We start from the raw sequence: 19,636 nt of genomic DNA, 5'->3' as shown, positions 1-19,636 counted from the left end.
CACTTCACAGCAGTGATAGCAGAGTAATCCTGATGGTTGGTAACTTTTTTCATTAGCCAACCCTACAAACGCTAAACTTTGGACAAGCAACAGCATTTGCTGCCCTCAGGCTCGAGCGCTATCTGTTCTTTGCCTGCCGTTGGGAATGTTTTGCTACACACTGTCCTGCGCTGTGTGTCGGTTAAACACGGAACAGCAATGAATGTCCCGCTCGTCATGCAGAGGTACACAGTCTGGGTGCCTTCGTTCTTATGCGATGCTACAAACTTTCCTACACGAACGGAAGAATTCCCTCGGGAAACTTTGTGTTGCAACTATGCAAATCGACGAACGACAAATTGCAATGATTCTTCGACGTCGTCGTGGTTGCTGACGTTCGTTTCGCTTCCGCGACCAGTGCACCAATCATAGTGTTCCGGGGGAAAGTTTTGCAGAGACACGGTTCGCCCTAGAACTTATGGGATGAGATGTGGTACAGATCAAGTGATCTGAAAAGCCGGTCGGCGATTTGCTAAGATTGTCTCTGAAAGGAAAGAAAGAAAGAAGAGGGAAAAAAAAGAAATTTTAGTACTTCATTCACTACTTTTGGAAGGAAATTCGTTAACTAAGTCTTTCCGCTTATTAACTCACATTGTTGCCAATGTAATCCAACTCAATATAACATGCATCCAATATCGCTTAAATGAATAAGCAACACGATGAAGCTAGAAAATTCTACACATACACAGCAGCATTCGCGTGCACCCTCATATAGTAGAAATACAAATTGTAACTCCGTCTGCAGCCAAAACGCCCCCTTCAGCATGAAGTCACGTCTGGATGAAGCCGGCCAACGTTAACGTGAATATTTGCAATCGTAAGAGTAGAGACCATGGTCGATCGTACACATGCACGGGTACATACTGACGCGTGCGAAGATATCACACATGGCCACACGCACATAGAAGCATCACCGTACGTAGAGCAACCGCAAAAGAACACCCACAAACGATACAAACAAACGGGCTCAAAACATATTTTATGGTGGACTACATTATAGAGAGAGGAAGAAAAAGCCGAATCACATTAACGGGATAGACCTTAACCAAAAACCAAAACATTCTCAGGTTTTGCAACACCTAAACAAAATAGAACCGCGACTACGGGGAGCCCCGAGCTGGTAAGGGGCCCCGACTATATAAAGAACCTCCTCCCGTGGTTCGCAGATTTTTCCCTTACCTTCCCCTGACGGGTTTAATCTGCCACTGGTACTGAGTAGGAGTGAGGGAGTGATTTAAGTCTTTCTAATGAATGATATAAATGTACTCCTCACAAAGAGTTTTAACAACTCTTTTTGTGATTCAAATCGCAACTTTTTTCGGAGTCGTTCTAATTAACTCACGCACTCTAAAGGCGTTAATAGTTGTCAGAGAGATTCTAATCGCAGAGAGTTTAGACAACACTTTTGTGGCGGAACACGAGCTGGTGGTCGCTGCAACAGAAAGAACCGGTAGGGAAGCACATTCGCGAGGAGGGAAGCGATCAGACAACGTGTATGGCCATAGCACGAATGCCGGCAGTCCGAAGCACACCTTCAACAATGATCCAGTTGTAGCAACGACTGGAGAAGAAAATCGCGAGGACATTTTGACGACCGACGAGCTGACTTCCACATCTCAGAAGCCGTAACGTCTGGACGTTGACGATACAGCGGGGAAATCCGGGATGGAGGGATGCAACAAGAGCTGGGGCAGATCAGCAAGGCGCACCTTTCGGAGCGTAATATTCGGCAAAAAGTATCGATGCGGGAGAAAAAAAAGCATTACGGACTTGTAAATGTCGCTTATTGAAACATAATTTTATGTAAAGAGGTGACGATTAGGCGAGAGTTCTAACAACTTTTTTGAGAGTCGTTTGTTAAATGAATGAGTTGAGGAATAATTAAATGAATCAATTCCCAATAAGAATTGAGAGTGAATACTAAGAGAATTAATTCACCAAAAACGTTTTTATACTCATCTTTAGTGCACACAAAATCTGATGTTGTGGCTTGAAAATACAAACATCTGAATATGCGAATTTTGACACAAAACTAAATGAAAACAGAAGGGAATAACCTATGTCAAAATAGAAGAAGGGACTATAAGATGTAACTCAAACAAATGTCTTATGAAAAGTTCCTCCCTCGACTGAGAACGAACCAAGAATAAAGAAAGGACATTAAACACATTGGAACACATAGCGCCACCCTGCATGTGTGTTTTAACCTTCAAGAGATGCACAAGAGCCACAATCCAGATGGGTTTTAATGGTATCCGTCCCCTAGAAATGGGGAATTCTTCGTTTATTGCAGGCGTTGCAGCATTCCCGTCGCTGCATCGCTTGTCATTCGATCCGTTTGTTTCACAAACGTTGAAGGATAGGGCAGAGGTCTCCGCAAACGCCGCGGGAAGGTACCAAACATATGCGTGCATACGGATGGAGAAATCTTTTCGAACGAAACACACGCGAGACAAAACGACTGGCCGACTAGTGACTTTCCCTGCTGCGGGTACGGAACGGAACCGACAGTAGAGTGCGCGCAAATAATGCTGCAACTGCTGCAGAGGGCTGCAAACGTACACATTTATGCATTTTAATTATTGATAAATCCAGCAAACACATTTCGCATCTTTATGTTACCATTGGAAAAAAAATGTTTCGCTCGGGTTCGAAGCCGTGGTTTGAGAGGGAGGACAGATCAATTTTTATGCCGTACCCGCAGCTACTCGTTACGAAGCTACTCGTTACGAAGCCCCTCGGTAGAAAATACATTTACGAATATGGCGGAGAAAATAATTTGCAGCTCATTTCAAAAATGTATACGGTAAATAGCAGTCAGGCAAGGCAAAAAAAAGCAATCGTGAATTTGATTTCTCTAACCTAATCATAACCTTTAGCCATTTCAAATTATCGTATACATCAGCCAACAAATTCCGCTCCAAACAGAAGTCCTTGAACAAGATCTTAATGATCGTGGCTGGGGTGTCGCCACGCTCCGCATACGGACTTTTCCTAAGATGTGCTCCAATTACGAAACTCCTTAAGGTATTGCCCCAGCCAGTGGGAAGAGACCGCTTCCTTCTTCCTTGGTGAAAAATTGCATGCAAACAATCTCCAATCCACAATGTCACTCGCGTCTCAGCCTCCCCAAATGGCAATCGTTTGGTGGAAGGGAATAAAAAAAGGCGATACCTCTCGCCAGTGAAATGACACGCTCCATTACCGGCCATAATTGAATGAGAGCAAATTTCAAGTACCGCTGCAGTATGATGATGATTCTTTCTGACTGTAAACTTTAGCTTATCTTACCGGGCGTAAGAGGGATCTCTTCAGCCGTCTTTCCAGAAGGGGATAGAGTGTTGGAGGTTAACAAATTTCCCTTTGGGGCGCTAATAGAATGTATTGGCCGCGTACACACACATACATATATTTCGCATTCGACCAGTAAAAGTTAATTAATAAATTATACTTTCACGTGACAGTGGTGCGTCGTCATCCGGCATTTTAGTGTTCATTTTGCTGGAAAGATAAAATTATTTTAAAAAAAATGTCCAAGGCGTAAAAGCACTCATACTGCAGCTTCATCAGATTGCTTTTTGGCATCTTGCAAATATAAGCCCCGTCGGGTAGGGCTAGCAAATGCTTGTTAATTTGGATGCTTCCTTTTGCTGTGGCGCTCTCGGTTGAAAGCGCAATCGAAATGGAAGAATATGCTAATGCTGGGAGAAGCATAAATGAGATAAATTACTTAATATCGCTAGCGATGCTAATAGATCTCATTACGCTCTATTAAGGTCCGGTGGTAAGTGATGCGAAAAAAATAATTCGTAGTGTGAGTAATTGAAAGATGGAAGGCATCTGTGATCTGACGTTTTGATCGAACAAATTAGATCGATATTAGACGAAAAAGCTTTCTTTTTTTTATATGTCACGTAACAAACATAGTTGATAGTTCGAAAAGAATTTGAAATTATGGTTTGTCTCTAAAGAATATAATTACTGCAATATAAAAACTGTAACTAGATAGATGTATACGCAACACGGATAAATGTAATAAGGATAATGACAAGTTCAAAGCATGATCCGAACATAATCCTCAACGAAGTTCCTTAGTTTTCTTCCTCAAAACTCGAAAATGGATTGATTAAAGGATGACCAAAGCTGGCGGGTAGAAACATAAATAATAAATTGTTTGAAATTCTGCATAATTTACCCATGGATAAATAAAACAGAACTGCCAAAGGAAAGCTTAATGAGCTTTTTGCAACAACCATAAAATACACATCAATCATTTTTGCCAGGGAATTGACTTGAAAATGCACTCTCATCAGGAAAATTCGAATCTTTCGAGTGAGGAGAACGATTTTTCAATGTCAAATGGTACGATTTCGCTTTCAATTTTGCAGACGTATCATCCTTCATCTAAAGAGATGTACCAGTCTGACTAAGCAATCCTTTTCATGGCTGCATAGACTTCTTCAAAAGCGTGTCTATAAGCTTCAAAACGATGAAAGACACATCGAGCCGGATATGTCGACAAATTTTGTAAAAGGAAACACGATTCAAGTGTTTCGATGAAAGTGGAAAGTGTAAGACAAGTCCAACCATACCAAGAACTTGTTGGCGTTGGGGTGCTGGGGGTATGTTGGGATTTATGTGAACGTTTAAATATTCTTGGCAACGGCAATAAACAAACTATTGTGTGGCCAGCATTCCCTTGAAGGCAACAGGTCCAATCGACTAAACGACCCCAGACTAGCGTAGACCAGACACAGACAGCAGAGGAGAAATTGACACACCGTACAACACTCGTCGTCCCCAATTTTGTCAACCCCCCCGAAAGGATTATGACACCGACAACGACGATGGAATCAACAAACAAACCATTTTCCGATTACAAAAAAAAAACGAAGCAATAGTGGGAGGAATGACAAGGTGATTATAAATATTTTTCCTCATTAAGTTCTACAACCTGTACGTGCACCTACATCCCAAGGATGATATCCTTTTCCCCCGCTGTTCGTTTGCTTTGGGCCGGAAGTAAGCAAAGGGAAGAAGAAAACACCCACCCACTAATTATCGGTGTGTCAATATTGGAGCCGTGGCGGCACGGACCACTGCTGGCATCACAAGCTTGACAAACACACTGACGCAACAGATGGCGGAAATTGCACACCGGACGTAATCATACTCCCATCCCCCCCGGTAACCTTCAACGGAGGAGCACACTTCCTTGGGAGCTCAAGAATTTACAGGATATTGAACATGACGGACGGATAGGACCTTGTGATAACAACACAGTTTTGGCAGGGAGGAGCGGTCACATTGTAGATAAAATCGGCCGAATGATTGAATATTTTAAGCGGATTAGGTGGGCTATAGATGGAGGCAACGACGATGAATGGAGCAGATTATCCCTAGAGTCTTCTAGACTCCACGCCCGTTGGCGTCTTGGAGGCAGCGAATGTTATTATTTGCGAAAAAAAAAATACACTAGAACAAGCAAAGGAGGAGGATTATTTTGTGTGAGTGTGTTTGTTTTTTGCGATTCATCATGCATCTTGTATCGGATTTCTATACTTGAAAGCACACCCTTGGAATTTTGTCGATTCGAAACATTCATCATTAGAAAAACAGATAGAAAGGAATGTTACAGACAAACGGATGGTTGATTTTGATAGTACACAGTCGCAAGCTCCTCTCGCTTATAGACATGGATTCATGGTCGACGTATGGATGAAGCTCTGATGGACAGGCGAAAGATTTGTGACGTGTAGATATGAATCTCCATTGTCTTATTAAGTTAAGAACAGACGACTTTAAAGATCGATATCTTATAAAATTTCCTAGGGAAGATTTGCAAAAATATTACGAGGAAACGCATTACGTGTTGTTCAGGGGAATCGTGTCTACTACGGACTCCTGTGATCCTGCGATAGAAATTCCTGCGATCCAAAATACTCCAACAACACACGAAATGTACGATACACCGCACTTTGATACGTCCGGTAGTCGTCTACGGATACGAGTCTTGGACTATGCTGACGGACTATAAGGACTATCTTTGGCGTTGCCTGCGAGCAGAGCGTGTTGTGACGGAAAATGAACCACGAGCTAGCTGAGCTTTTTGGCGGTGCTGATATCCTGACGGTAGTCAAAGCCGGTAAGATACGTTGGCTTCGGCACGTGATGAGGATGCCGGACTCATGCCCCACCAGGAAGGTGCTCTTCAGCAACCCTTTCGGCACGAACCGTAGAGAAGCACAGCGAGCTCGTTGGCTGGATCAAGTGAAGTCAAACCTGTCGGATATCGGAGTCAGAGATCGTGGATGGCGGACTGCAGCCCTAGACCGAGTTTCCTGGAAACGGATTGGCGACCTGGTCATGTCGACGCGACGTGCTCAATCCTGAGCAGGCCAAGAAGCAGAAAAGAGGAAGATTACGAGAAAAAATTGTATGCCACACTAAACTCGATCAGGATTAAAGCAGTAACACGACTGGAACTCTGAGATCTTTGATATCAAGCTACTTAAAGGGGCAGGAAGCGATCCGTTAACCGAAACGACAACGACGCAGCTCTTCAAACGTCAGGATCGAGGTTCATATTACACATGCTATCTAAAATTGGGTTTGAACCTTAAACAATTTAAATATAATTCATCCCATAACTAACCCAATATCAGAAGCAGCTTAAGAGGTATTGGACGCGCAGTATTGGACTAGCGATTCAACTTGCTTTTCTAACTTTAAACGATTCCTTTATCGTTTTGGAGAATCACAAAACTCTAACACAAAATCTTGAACGAGAATATAACTTCTTTTCTTGTGTCATGTACATTCTAGTCTTCTCCAATATGACTTCAACAATGTCATATGTGCCACCCACGTTCCATCGTTTATCAATTCCGATCGTGTGCTTCGGTGTGCCATTTAAAATATTCCTCATCTAAATGAGAAATCTGAGCTGGAAGGTAATTGCCGGTGCCAGCAGTACCAGAAATCTGGCGAAGAAAATTTATGACAGATGCAAGAAAAATGATCATCTACCGAGAATCCTGGCACCATATCTCATCATTATCATCGTTAAGATATGTATATATGTCTGGAATACTGATTCTCGTCTTATTATCAGAGTTTTTTTCTAGATACTCATTGCCATTTTTAATGGTCCTTTCGGCAGACGTGATGGTAATTTGTCAAACGTATCATCCCCACAAACACATTCTGCTGGCCCCTCTCGCACACCCTTTAACTCGGCAGGTGAAGTGTTTTCGGGAGAATGTATCGATATCATTCAGAACCGTCTGCTGCTGCCACGCTTTACCGTAAGGTTTGGCGTTGTCTGTGAGGGGAGGGGAATGGCAGTCAGTAATCGTCGCCAACGTGATTGTCATTCGCTCTACACTCGTCTCCATCCCCTCCCAAAAAAAAAAAAAAAAAAAAAAAAAAAGATGGCAAATAAATAAACATATTCCCACCGTTCGTTATCGATCGATCGAAAAGGTTCAACGGGAGGGCGGCTTGTGTGAGAGTCGTGTCACCATACGCCAACAAAACCCCCAACGCGAACATGGGCCGCAAAATGCGGTGACAAATAGTAATATTTCATTTCCCAACTTCCATCCATCCATCCATTATAGCGGTACGGGAAGTGAGTTTTGTCGTCGTTTTTTTTTTTTATTATTATGCACACCACAGCCGACTTCTAATCGTTGTTTTTCCGACCATACTGTGGAACGGAACGAACCGGTCATTAGAGTAGAGGAACCGGTCATCATAATGTTAAGGTACAGCGTGTGTTTAATGATTGCATTGCACAATGACCACCGGAATGTCACTGGGTCGGTGGGTTTTTTTTTTATAATAAATGCACCAAAATTGTTAAATCCATCACACACGAGATGTAACGTGACTGATAGTGGCAAACATTCGACACCATGGTAGCATTGTGTGAAGTAAAAAAATAGGTTAAATGTTAGTTGGAAAAATAGAAACAAAAAAAAAAGAGAGATAAAAATATATACACCGAAGCAAAACATAGAGCGAACGCTAATAGACACTTGAACACACCTGGCCCACCTAGGCCAAACGGTCGTCCTTCTGCCTAGGGAGTTGTCCCCCTTAATCAGTTCTCCACAACAGCGGTAAGCTACAGAAGTGACATTTTTCTGCTTTTGTACTGTCACGTTCACACTTTCACATGGGGTGAAGAAAACAAAGGCCCACCTTCAACTCGCACGAGTCCATTGTCCGCTTCTTGCGAAGGGTTACCAGCAAGGAGCATAAAGTTCAAGGTTGCTGGCCGGTAAGTAGTAGGACTGCAGAGATAAAACGCGCCTAAATTGACATATTTTGAGGAGAGGAAGAACAAAGAAGAGTTGTAGGGTTGCAGCAGGCGAACTATGCTGAGTGGATGTCACTAGAATGGCGTCTTTTTCTGGCTTAACGACCCACTAGGTTACCTATCCTTTTTGTGGGTAGTCAGTCCTCAGGGCCCGAATCGTGTAAAGATCGACACCTATTTCAAGGGCGTCATCCTATAATTTATCCACAGATCCTACTATTTTCATACTACTGTGCTTAAAAATAAAGTGACTTAGCGTTTTTTTTATTAGGTCAAATGAAGGTTATCACCTTCGACGTAATCCCCTTTCGATGCAATGCACTTCTTCTCCCACTCCTCGAAGCAGGTGGAAAACGCGGATCCTGGGATGTCCTTTAGTTCCGTCGGCGCTGCGGCTTCTATCTTCTCGATAGTGTCAAAACGGTATCCCCGAAGCGGCCGTTTTAGCTAGTGGAACAGCCAAAAGTCGGCTGATGTCAAATATGGAACAATATCGGTGCCAGTTCTCCCTCAACGCCCTCAAAATGATGACCGTATGGGAGGGCGCATTACCGTGATGCAAAAACCTGCTGCTGTTTTTCCACAAATCCAGCCGCTTTCGCCGGACGGAGGTTCCGAAAGGTCTCGTTTCGTCAACCGACGATTGTTTACCACAAAAACCTTGATTTAAACGACATAGGCGTCGTCAGTCCAGGTGGTGGATGGATGGTCCTCCGGACGGACCTCGTCTTCAGTCCTCGAGAAAGATTCTTCCCCGAAGGCTTTTTGTAACATCCGCAATGTTTTCGCAGCGTTTATTTCATTACGCAAACAAAATTTCATACATGCTCGTTGATCCACAAACCTGACCATGGTCATTATGGACAAAAACACTCGGCGCAGCTCCGAAAACAAATTGTCACTCCTAGCCGGGTTGATGTTGTGACTTTGAAACGTGGCAGAACTGCCAAAAACATACATATTTTGACAAACGAAAAATAAAAACAAGGGGCTTCTCTTGGCGCTCGATTTTTGACATCCAATGTCACCTTACTTTTCGGACACATTAGTATTTTGTGGGTGGATAGTCAGGCCTCATGGCGCGAGTAGGATTTGAAATCCAGTGCTCTCGTGTAAAAGTCGACACAGCAGTCAACTCTACGGATGTCCCAAAGGCGTCATTCATTCAAACATTCTACTATTTTCATACATTACATGGATTCGTCCATAGTTGGCTACTAATTCTCTTTGACAGTTATATTATTGACAGTTTGACAGACAGACAGTATTGACAGTTATATATGCAAATATATTCGTTTGCATCTTCTAGAAAAACTTGCTAAGTAAGAGAAGCTAGAAAACTGAGTTAGTAGTTCGAAGCAAGACCGAATAAACTGGCTGATAATTGTGATAGCTCTCTCATTACTGTTGACTTCATAATTCTACAAACAATTGCCTAAGTACACAAACACCACACCACATGGCGGCGATTGGGAGGCACTTCAATTTCAATACACACACACACACTCCGCACCCTACCTCAATCAAAATCGGCACTCGAGGTGCTATTATGTGTGTGTGGCTTGCTTTAAACTAGCCGCACATTTGCTTGTACAGCAACACTATACTGCAGCAGCTGTACGCACATCCGTTCGCTAGCCTTCAAAGGACGCGATAGCGCCAAAGTTAATCACGCTCCAGACGAGATTCATTCACATCCAAACAAGAGAGTCCCCCGTGGGGAGGGGGTTATTGTTTGGTCGCCTTAGATGCAACAAAACAAAACGTGAGAGTACTCTGCGTCTTGTGTGCGTCAGAGATCACGGAGGCTCCCACAACAGTCCAAAACGGTAGCACCTGTCGGTGCTGTGTGTGCGTGGCTAGATCAATTTTAACGGGCGCAATAACGGAGCACAGAAATCGTGCAGCAGGCAGCAAAAGAGGCGTCTAACGAAGCGTGTGTGTGTGGTCAGAAAAGAAAATAAGTTTCTTATCTTATGAGATGTCTGTTTCTTGTTTTCTTTAAGTTCAATCCCCCCTCTACGGGAGGGCCACTTCAGATGCAAGATGTATTTTCCTTACTTTTTGCTTCCTTGGCACGGTCAAACAGGCGTATTAAGAATAACGATGCAAGCCTACGGTCCTCCGGGTGTAGGCATATAGGAAGGCTGGGCTAGTTTTGAGAGCAATTCCATTAATGCAAATACACGCAGATGAAGCCTACGGGGAGGCAGCATTGGTCCCACACGTGTTGGGATGAGCTGCTTCTGGCTGCTTCTGTGTGCTATTTCGGGTGCGCTTTGGAAAAGCACCGAACAGAAGGCAATCCCTGAAGGCGAGAAGTTGCAATAAGAAGTCGAGATGGGAATTTATCGTACAACCTCCCCAGGGGAGCTGCTGACTGGTTTGCTGGAGATGAAGCTAGAACCAAACTACCTACACGTCTGGAGGGCATTAGACTTTAAGAAGGGACACCCGTTGGTGGCAGGATTTATATGCTGGGTATTAAAATGTTGAAGGCTTACACAATTAACAGAACAGTTAGAATAATACAAATTATTATTGGTGACATATCCTCCAGAATTTCTAACTTATATCGTAACTAATCGAACTAACCTTTGTTCTCTACATTGCAGATAGATTCTACTTCAAACAAAACTCAATTAATCGTGCCCCGAATTTTCCCCAAAATTCATTTCCCATGAGAATAAAACACAAACCCGCCAAAGCCAAAAAGGCCAATAATCAACGACCTCCTCCCTTTCCTCCCTGTGGCGATCCAACATTTTAATCCTCACTTTTCTAATACGTTTTCACGTTCCGGCTCCGAGAAAAACTTTTGTCCCAGCAGCAGTTTGTGCCCTGCGCGCACGGCTGACGTTAATCACCTTAATGAACGACGATATCGCACCGAAATTCTCGTGATTGTGATGCTGCGTTGTAGAGGAAATATCTACTGCTTCCAACAACGGACGGATTCGGTTTTAATCCAATTTCGAAGAAGCTGCGGACGAACAAAAGCGATCATCAGTGGAGAAGTCACAGCAGAGAATTCATTTCGTTTACGCTTTTTGTTTTGCGTTCTGTTGCTCTATGTCTCGTGCGTCGTGCTATGTTAAAATCATGCCTGAAACAAAGTCCAACGAAAGCGAAAAGAATTCGAACACACAAAACAAATGCCATTTTGTGGGGGTGGAAAGAATGGCCAGCCCGAAAATCACTTACGTCGAAGAAAGATTGCAGAGCCTGGATTATCGCGTACCACACAGAACGGTGGTCGGTGATCGTTGGGATTAATAGTAAGACGGAAAGTTAAAGAGCAGCAAGGAAGGAAGATGGCTTTGGAAAAACGATTTGTTGAGAATTCCTCACATCCGAAGCTTACACAGTGTCGTTTGCGTTATTTTAAACATATCCAATCCGGACCCACCAGGTAAAGGCTTTTTATCAGATCGGGAAATTACCCATAAATACTCCCTCAACACCTCCACTTGAGAACAACTGTTAAGCTTAGGCCATTTTGGGATAGTTTTCCACCAAACGAGACGAAGGCACGTTTTAGTTTTCAGTGCAGTTGAGTGGAACAATAATCATGCCATATGTGTGTGATGATAGCCCATCGTCAATTTTTTCGGTAGAACCAGCCACAACAACCGCACAGATGGTCCGCTCCGCGCCTAGGACTTACTTCGCTGGCAATGCCATAATGGCTCCACATTATCTTGTCGGCGGTATTAACCAGACCACACACACGCGCGCGGCTGGTACCTTCTTCTTTTCGCCCTTATATCAATACCATTAAGAGTCCCGCGGCCATACCGTGTGTGTGGACGGGATCTCGAATGCATCAAAAAGCACACATTTCCGTGACCCGCCGCCGCATCATTTTCGTCGCACTTTTTGATCGCACGAACGTGGCTTGATAGGGGTACTTTCCCTTTGGGGCATCTCCCGCTTAGATATCACAAATAACAGCGTAAAAACGTGCACGATTTTCCACGCGCAAAACACTCCTCTGCGGCTTCCACTTCCGGCGCTCCCATCATCCGCGAGAGAGCTGTTAATGTTTTGACAGTTGGCCCATAATAGGTTTCGTGACAACAACAAGCAAAAAAAAAAAAATAAGTGCGTCCATTGAACGCAGCCAGTCGGTCGAATCGATCGCGCAAAATCTTGCATTAGCTCACTCGCGTGGGCAAAGTGTGTGAGGGGGAAGTGGGTTGGTACTGCTTCGCACTCTGATTGGTTTGTTTCGTACTGCTCCGAACATAAAACCCGTCTGTCACTGATATTATACGATGGTAAACTTATTCGGCGCCCACGCAAATCATACGAAGGTCGGCAGAAGATATGCGTAATGCGTTGCGTTAGGCTCAACGATAATGACTAACGCAAGGGGGGGGAACACATCGGAAATTCTTCGCCAAGCTTGAAACAACAAAAAGTGGCGGCGCGCGACGGCGCGTCTGTTGTCTGCTTTCTTTGCGTCATGAACTTATTTTGATTGATTTGCTTTTGCAAGGGTCCCATCTTTTGATGGAGGGAAATTCAACATTGAGCTTCTGTTTTTCTTTCTTCAGAAGTTATCCGAGAATTTTAGACAGTTTCACGACAGACTGGGTCACACTGACCATCGGATGTCTTACGAGACTTGCTGATATCTCGAAGTTGGATGGTCAGTCGTCACCACGAGGGAACGACCCTGAAGGGCTGAGAATTTGAACCATTTTGTCGAATCGTATCCCACATTCATTTAACTCCTTGTGGCAATACATATTGTATATTTGAGGTTATGTTTTAAAGCCTTTTAAGATGATTATGTTTCTCAGATAAATCCAATCCACCTTAAAAACAATCACTTATCGAATCGAAAGTCTCAAAGCATGTTTTGCGATGAAACGATTATTTCTTGCATCGCTAGCAAGTAGACCCCGTGTGGTGCCAGCTGCACCAAACGGCTACTCGGCGTGGCTACGGTATCCGAACAACATTCCAAACCACAACATTTGGCAGCTGACCGTCCACTGTATGACCAGCTGGCTGGTCACGTGTGCTTAAACTAGCAGCACAAGATGTCGAGTCCCCGACCCGTTCGATGATAACAGTTATTTACATTTCGGACACACCCTGCACCGCAACAACTACAGTTAGGCAGGGTGAGACCTGCCGAAGTATACCATTTGGGAAGCTAGAATTAAGACAACAAAATAATAATTTTAAAAAAACCCCTTGAAAACAGATACATTCCCGACCAGTTTGGGGTGGTCGAACGCCGATGTATCGATTCCCTGAAGCTAGGTGGTGGTCCATGTTAAAAACGCCAACCTCACGACCAAATCTCCCTTCTAACGACGATGAGTTGTAGTTCGATAAGAACACACTTTCCAAATCGATGTGTACTCTCGATGATAGCGTAACCTTCCGCCCAGTCGATTTGTTCCGAGACTTCCGATATGATCTGCTTCGTGACCATCGTACCCTCTTCTGTGTGCTGTGTGGAAGATGCTAATCCTTCTGCCGAAGATGCAATCGACCACAAACAGTTGGTTGGGACATAGTACCCTCACAATGGGATATGGGTGAAACCAAGAAACAGATAGTGAGAGGAATTTCCTGCTACTCACCTCAAACATCCATCTACTGACCTACATCTGGGCCGGCAGCGGGCGTGATCGCTAACTCGTGTCGAAAGCGCAACATAAATCAGCATACATCGTACTGGCACATGCATGCATGTGCTCATGAAAGCCAGTCACGAGACCAGTGCTACAGCTTCGAGATATCAATCAGACGATATATGTATGCCTGGAGACGAAACGACGCACCGCATCTCAGTGATGCGCGCCGGCACGCAAAATTTCATTCCCATTTGCGGGGAACGCGAGCCAACAAACAAAGCCGTGAGATGGATGAGCAGCGTGAATAGCTGTGCTTGGTCAGCGTTTCCGTTCGAGTGCGTTTCGGTTTTCAATTATAATGTGCGCGGATCTCGCACATGGAACGGATTCCCGGCTAGAAGAGCATTTTAGAAGCATTAGGGAGCAGCCTACTACAGCTTACGATCGCATGAGGTGCACTTTATTTTTTCGCCTAACCGGTTCGTTTCGGACCACTTCCTTTTGCGAATCGCTGTAAAAAGGGGTCTCCCTAAGCCGCGGCACGCAGTTGGTCATTGTTTACTGGTTTACCTGCTTCGAAAACACACATGCTCACAACACTTCTCTCTATATTTTCGTCGGATGAGGTTGCGCGATCATCGAATAAATATAGTTCGAAATGCGGACGAAACCGGAGCGAATGGTGGTGTGGTGAGGAGGATAAGATGCCGGTTTCCGGTTTGAGGGAAGCGCCGTACGCTTAACCTACTAACCAACGGCCTTTTGCAAGGTCTACAACATCTTCTTCGTGAACCGAAAGGGAAAAAAAATGATAAGCGAACGGGTTAAGAAAGCGGACAACCTTGACGATTCCATTAGTGATCATATGATATCTCGTTTTTCAGTAGCGCTCGGTCCGAAAAAGAACATAAACCCCCGAATGATTTATCATTCCCTGTGGAGATATCGTACTTCTTTCATATGCTTCATAAACAATTCGGAGCGAAAATTAATTTAAAAATATAAACAAATTCTTATACGATCTGAAGCGGAGTGAAACGAGCTCTTTTAGACCTATTTTGCATACCAAAAAGAAAACGGCTTTGAGATCACATTGATTTTCTAACCATTTTTTCTCCCAAGAGACGATCGACCAATATCCACCGCAAGATCCACCGCACGATGGTACCGAGGAAAAGTAGCGCAAATAGCAGAACATCGCTGCTGACCGGTTTGCCCGTAAGCCCAACACCGGATCAGGTTTTACCGGGACCGTTCCACACAACTGTGCGCCAATTGTGGCTCCGTAGCATTACTACTCCCGTTCCGTCAGTTATCCGTTCCCTGAGAGGGAGGAACGTAGCTAACATTTTCGAAACAGGGTAACCTCTATTTGGCATAGCAATTTAAATATTACCTCACGGGACATGTCTATGTCAATGGCTTCTTAAGGAGGCGCACAAACGCAGCCAACGATCATTAGCCCATGACGGGAGGGGGTGCACCGTGGTGGTGATGTCGATGATGGCCTCGTTTGTATGTGTTTGTGGTACCTTCGACTCCGTTTTAATCGTGCCGGATCCGTTTCTTATGGCATCGAAAGAAACATTTGAACATCAGATAGTATTTATGCAGAGTTCGGCAAAGCGCAGTAGGTTGAGAAATTATTTGAGATGCAGGGTTTATCATCTTAGTTTGGACTGGCTACCCACATTTTTAGACTTGTCGCATTCGGTTTTTGACTCACCCCCTTTGATTTTTGGTTGACTGTGTAAATTTTTGAATTTTATTATTGATTATTACGGTCCAGCGCCGTAAAGTCAATAAATGTTTGAATGCAGGCATCGTATTTTTGATTGGGAGCATTGATTTTCATCCGCCCGATTTAGGACAGCATGTAAGGCCGTGTGTTTATCCGTGTATCAATCCCTCAAAGAAAGGTGTATCTTCATGGATTCACTACTACAAATTTCAAGAAATGTGTTACGTAAATTTAATAAACATAAGTTTTGTACCACACTAAACATAAACCACCCAATGCATTGTCTATAAATTAGCATCAAATGAAAAAATAAATATTATATAAAAAAGAATGTTTCCCGTAGCTGAAAACAAACATATTTTTTCATATAAAAGACAATATACAGTTCAAAGCAATCTTTCCTAGAGGGGGTTATAAACATGCGACCTTACAAGCTGTCATATATCGGGTGGATGAAAATCAATGCCAGTCAAAAAATGTGGCCAACCAGTCCAAACTAACACGGTAAACCCTGTAATAGGTGAAGGATTTCCGGGATCATTTCGTTTCGTTGTAGTTCAAGCATCCTGATATGGCGGCTCTTGCTTATCTTGTCTGTGTCTTAAAGCACTGTATCCAGACTTACGATTAATTGGTAGGACACACCGTCTATCAACGGTCTATGAATTTCCCAGGGATATTTGTAAGACTCTGAACACCCTGAAGACTCACCTGAAATAGAGATAGAAAGGGGGAAAAAATTAGTGAACTATCTAAGAACTAAGATTTCCTTTAAACGAATTCAAGTTCATAAAGCATAACATAAATTAAAAACGAGACACTAATGGCCGTTAAATAAATTATTAATACATAAAAGCACTTTAATTGCCTCCCTCCAAGTGCTTATGTTTCCCGTCTTTTTATCATACACATTTTTTCGATCGTACTTCAAGATCACCTCGCAGAAGAGTCATCACCACAGACAGGAGACCATCATAATTCAATGTTAAAACCAAACCACATACACACGGAACTCCCGTCTTTGATGTCATGAGTCCCCGTACCGCACCGCTGCTGTAGGAGTGTCTAGTGTGACACAAACTGGCTTTAAAAGTTGCCGAACATATATAAACCAAGAAGTATAGCTCGCAGCGCGTGCACACAACCACATACCTTGACGGCACTTAATGAATACCATTATGCAATTTGAATTCAAAATCGTGAAAGCCGGCACCGTGTGCACCGTCGTGTGTGGAGGTGACGAAGATAATCATATTGTTGACGATGGCAGCCTGGGTCGGTTTCGAACGGGGGAAAACTTATGCTGCGCTTAACACGTGTGGGTAGATGTGTGTGTTTGTCAATGGTGTAGGTGGTGCATAATATGGTGCATACGTGACCTCTCTCTCTCTCTCTCCTGCGTTTGGGTCGTTTATCTGGGCAGCCCTTTTGAAGCAAACACGCATAAGCGCAACGGTGACATGCATCATTTTGTGTTGTCCGAAAAGGTGTCAACGTTCGCTCTACAGTACTGTACACAGGCGTCACCACGGCACACACACACACACTGTGGTGGTAATAAAGAAAGGTGCATCATGAAAAACTCATAACGTTCTGCAGTTCCGCAGCCATCTGTGGCTGCATTCAGCATCACCAGCGACAATCAAAACACATGCTGCTCGTGAAGGGCGGAAAAGAGTGATAAATGCAGCTAAATTGCAGGTTATAATCGTGATTTTTACAGCTGTCTTATTTCCGGTTCGAGAGACGCGCTGGAAGCGCTATAAATACTTCGTCATGCACCTGTAATGTTTGTCCATTGTTCATCATCTGTTGTTCTTGGTAGCAATCTAGGCTTTTTTTATTTCGCCGGAAATAAATGTGACTGTGTGGCAATTAATTATTGAAACTGATTTTTTCTTCTATTACTGAATTTCCTTTTAGTATTTTCTCAACTTAAAACATTGAACGAAATATTAAGGGCACGACACCGATCATCGAATGGATTACTAGACTTGCTGATACCACGTAGTTGGATAATCCTCCCTACGAAGGAACGGTCCGGATGAGATTTGAACCCCAGTCTTGTCTTGTGAAAAATGGCGCCATGCACCTAATGTAGATGCAGCGTAGTTCCAGCAGATTTTAAGGGTACTTAAATGATAAAGAAACAGAAATCTTGAATCCATACCATGTTTCCGAAGCATGTTTGACGTGACTGTCTGTTGAATTACATCACATACAGTTAATTTGAATGCACAGTGCCAACTGACACATGCTGTCTGAAGCAGAGATGCTAAAAGACTGCAACAAAGGCTACAAAATGGCTTCATTGAAACATATGTTTCATAGTTTGGTTGTTGAATTGCCCAAAGCATCGATGTAAAAGGAAAGTAAGAATGCCATATGGTAAAGTGTCATGCATTTAACATTCGGTCACTCATCACAGGCTGTAAAAGGAGACATTTTTAACGTAGAAATATAATTTTTACATCAAACGAAAGGTTTTTTACTGTTCTTTTATCACAAAATTCAAGAAAAATATGTTTGTTCATGAACGGATGAATTTAAGCAACTTTCTATTGACGCCTCTTATAAGCTGCCGCACAACTGGTTTATTCACTTTGGTGGCTGTTTTTTCCCCATAGCAAGCGTGTTGGGCAGTTGGCAAATCTGGCCAGAGCTTAATTGAGCCTTTATGAGCTTTATTAATAAGCAAAACACACTTTTCCACATACTGATGTCTGGAGACTAAACTGTCGAGTTCAAAGATTGATTTGTTATAAAAATCCGTGTTTTGTGCCCCCACAGCTCCAGATGATTTGCCATACCAAAAACGAACTTATATTTGTTGGGAAAATCGCCCCCTTGCTAGCGCCCGTGTACCTCGTTGGAACATGATCATACACTTTTTTTTTTGGAGCCCATGGCATGGCGATGTAATTATGCTTCAGAGCTCTGTTTGGTTTGCTTTGAGGCACGAAAAGAGCGATAGTTAGAACTCAATGCAAATCTTCTGACGGTACTTATGCTGCAATGTATTTTGGCGTTGCAATATCCCCATCCGAAAGTCCAGGGTTAGCCTGTAACGCTCTCAACATCTTCCAGTTCAGCTGACATTGTTCCTAAACGAAGATTTTGTTCAAACATTCTAGCCACGCGTTGACGTTTCCGAAACCGTTTGAAAACTGATTTAAAAGTAGCAGAAGGCGTTTTTAAGAAATTTTCATATTTTTTCTCCGGGACTAAGTCGAATTTTCTAAGTGGGTATGCACAATTAATTGTGTACGTTGTAGCTCCATCGTTAATAATAACTAAAATAAGTACGATCATGCCAAAACCACTCCATAAGAGAAAAGAGTGCTCCAATACCTACAGATAGGTGTCAAAAAATTCCATATAGCAACACTGGGGGCTCTACTATACATGAGATAGAGTGACCAACGACCAAGTAGCACACGCCGACCATCGAATGGCCTCTCTAATCTCATAATTGAACAGTCAAATCCGCACTACGGAAGAACGGTCCGGATTAGATTTTAGCTCAGCTCCTGCCGTGTAAAGACAGTCTATCTGCGCCATGTATTTGTAACCGAAAACCTCGCTTATTAATAAATTTTTATTTAAATTAAGCTCCAAAAAATTAGGAAAACTATCGTAAAAATATGATATGCTCCCTAACAAACCAGCATGGCGCACCTATCGACCCAGTGGTCAAGGAGAAGAAAGTCTTGTCAAGATACCTCCGTAAATCGGTTTAAAGTTTCTTCACCTTAGCTAGTTTGTAAGACAGCAGTTTGTTCAAAGTTGATGTGATTGGTAGGGGAAGTCCAACTTAAAGGGAATCATGTTTCTTCGTTTGCATACACCAAAAAGTTGTCTAGTACTTTAACAAACTACAAACAGAAATCATCGATAACGAAACAGAACGAAGTTTAAAGGAGTATCTCTAAT

General features: G+C 43.2%; 1 protein-coding gene across 1 annotated transcript in view; it reads left to right on the top strand.

Moving 5' to 3' along the window:
* Window positions 1-19,636, top strand: part of LOC126562623 (uncharacterized) — a 228,752-nt gene that overhangs the window by 126,637 nt on the left and 82,479 nt on the right. The window lies entirely within an intron of this gene.

This window comes from Anopheles maculipalpis, chromosome 3RL (genome assembly GCF_943734695.1).
Source record: "Anopheles maculipalpis chromosome 3RL, idAnoMacuDA_375_x, whole genome shotgun sequence".
NCBI lineage: Eukaryota > Metazoa > Arthropoda > Insecta > Diptera > Culicidae > Anopheles > Anopheles maculipalpis.
This window is presented reverse-complemented; position numbering and strand designations above follow the sequence as displayed.